Source organism: Budorcas taxicolor, chromosome 19 (genome assembly GCF_023091745.1).
Source record: "Budorcas taxicolor isolate Tak-1 chromosome 19, Takin1.1, whole genome shotgun sequence".
In the NCBI taxonomy this organism is placed as follows: Eukaryota; Metazoa; Chordata; class Mammalia; order Artiodactyla; family Bovidae; genus Budorcas; species Budorcas taxicolor.
In genome coordinates, this window is record NC_068928.1 from 26,262,157 (window position 1) to 26,264,669 (window position 2,513).

Consider the following 2,513-nt stretch of genomic DNA (forward strand, 5'->3'; position numbering starts at 1 on the left):
GTGAAGACAAGTGTTTCCACAAATAGGACTGGGGCAAGGATGGCCACCCAGTCTGCAGGAACGGGGTGGACGGACTGTGTTGACAAAGGGGCACACTGTATGACCACACAGTGCTTCTCAAACCTTTTAATTCTTAATTTTACTACTCAGGAAATCCAAATTGTGGGGCCCAACATATATCTTAAAACATTTTTCCAGTACAAATACTTGCTTTTTAATTTTGTCCATAAAGACATTTGGCAAGGGGAACACTGTCAGTATCATTGTGTTTTTAAAAAGGAGAAGGAGGAGGGAAGAAAATAATTTCAGAATGAAGGAAAGGCCTCCCTGACGAAGGTAACCTTCTCATACATGTGCACACTTACTGTCCAGGGAACCCAGGGGTCGGAGCAAACACCAGCATGCAGGATGTGTTTAGAAACTCCTGCAGTAAGAGAGGAGAAACAGAGAAGTAATAGAGGAGAAATGGGGTGGATCAAGCCTTTTCCCCACGGGTTCCAAACATGCCTGAGCAGGGAGAACAACAAGGCTAACCTCCAAATTTCCTCAGGCCTGTTTGTCTTCTTCAATCAACACTCAGCTTTCCAACCCCCGAATGCTGCTTTCCGTGGCACACTGTCTCCATGGTTACTGTCCTGCACTCCCTCTCAGCCGCACTGGAGCATTCAGTGTGTGATGGTGGTAAACTGCAGTGTCCTTTTGTTGTTGTTCTTGTTAAAGAATTTTTATTTATGTTTTCATTTATCTAGGCCTAACTGTGTGGAATGCGGGATCTTAGTTCCCCAATCGGGGGTTGAACCTGTGCTCCCTGGGAAAACATGGAGTCTTAACCACTGCATCACCAGGGAAGTCTGTGCAGTATACTTTTAATAGAAATATAAAACCTTCTCAGGAAGCAGTTAAGTTTTCCAAGCATCTCTTCCCTATTCTCTTTCCCTTCCCCCTTGGCAACGCTGTAGAGAAGCAGGAACAGGCCCCCAGCCTTGAAGTTCCTCTGATTGTCCAGTTCTCCATGGAAAATCTTCTTGTTTGTTTGTCAGAACAAAGACAAAATCAATGTCCTTAAAAGGAGAAAGGCAACTGCAGAGGACGACGATGCTCACCCAGGCAGCCCCCTCCTCTCCCCACTCCAGCCAGTATGGAGCAGAGGACAGGCAGACATGCTCAGGCTTCGCCTGGAAAGACCTCAAAGAAAGGAGTCTGTAGTCTCATCCCCTCCTTGGAAGAAAGCGGGACTTGGAAAGACCCCCTTTCCCTCAGGCCTTACTGCCAGGTGCCAGACGCAGGGACTGTGAAAAGAAGCACCACCTTACGACCAACCCAGGCCTTACAGAAGGAAAAGATTCTGAAACAAGTCATTTGTGGTTGAGGGCAGCAAAACAGGCCGAGCGCCAGCAGTATACAGCTTCACTGTGCTTGACAGCAAGCAGAGAAACACAATCAGAGCAACATGTTGCTTCTCCCTTTCACTCCACTAGTTACCTCATCTGACCCCTTCTCTCTGCAGCATCTCAACTTCTTTCATCTGATAATCCAACCTCACCGGTGGAATTAAAAAAACCTATATACCAGATACCTCTGGCTTAGATAGAAGTGCTTGAGAAAGGCAAGTCCTGGGTAGTCATTAACCTTGGTTTTTGGAAAGATAAGAAAATAGGTGAGGAGGGACTTCCCTGGTGGTTCAGTGGCTAGGACTCTGTACTCGAAATACAGAAGGCCCAGGTTCAACCCCTGGTCAGGGAACTATTATAGATCCCACATGCCATAACTACAAGTTTGCATGAAGCTACTAAAGTTTCCAGATGCCACAAAGAAGATCAAAGGTCCTCCATGCTGCAAGTAAGACCTGGTGCAGCCAAGTAAGGACATAAAATAAATATTTTTGAAATAGAAATAAGTGAGGAAATGTCTACATATTAGAGGCCACAAAATATAAGTTAAGTCTTTATTTATTCTGTATCCTGTCCTGCTAAAACTGGGATTCAAAATCTTTTCTTTTTCTTTTTTTACCTTCTCATTTTATTCATTTTTTTTTCAATTGAAGTATAGCTGATGTTGTGTTAATTATATTAATTTCAGGTGTCCAGCAAAGTGATTCAGTTACACACATATTTCTATATGAAAGCTAAATATACACATTCTTTTTCAGATTCTTTTCCTTTGTAGGTTACTACAAAAGACTAAGGATAGTTTCCTGTGCTATACAGTAGGTCCTTGTTTTAGTTTTCCTAAAGGGTCAAAGGGCTTTTTCCATCAATATTAGAAGGGCTGTTTTCATAATTCTAAGTATCATTTGCTATAACCCGGAGCCTGTGACTGTTACAGGAATCTACATTTGTTTGACTGTTTGGTATAGAAAACTGTCTTCATTTCATTTAAGTTGAAAAGTGTGTTAATTATCACAGGATGTTGACTTTACTCAGGGACCTGGTCATTATAAACCTTCTGTAACATGACTGCTCTATTTCTACTTAACTTCACTAATAGAATAACTTCTGTGGGTCCTCAGGAAC

The 2,513-nt window shown here is 42.7% G+C and overlaps 1 non-coding gene across 1 annotated transcript; it reads left to right on the top strand.

Annotated features, from left to right (window-relative positions):
* Window positions 1–1,670: 1,670 nt before the first annotated feature.
* On the top strand, window positions 1,671–1,743 carry TRNAS-CGA (transfer RNA serine (anticodon CGA)). The gene has a single exon. It is a non-coding gene; the product is annotated as a tRNA-Ser (tRNA).
* The last annotated feature ends 770 nt before the right edge of the window (window positions 1,744–2,513 follow it).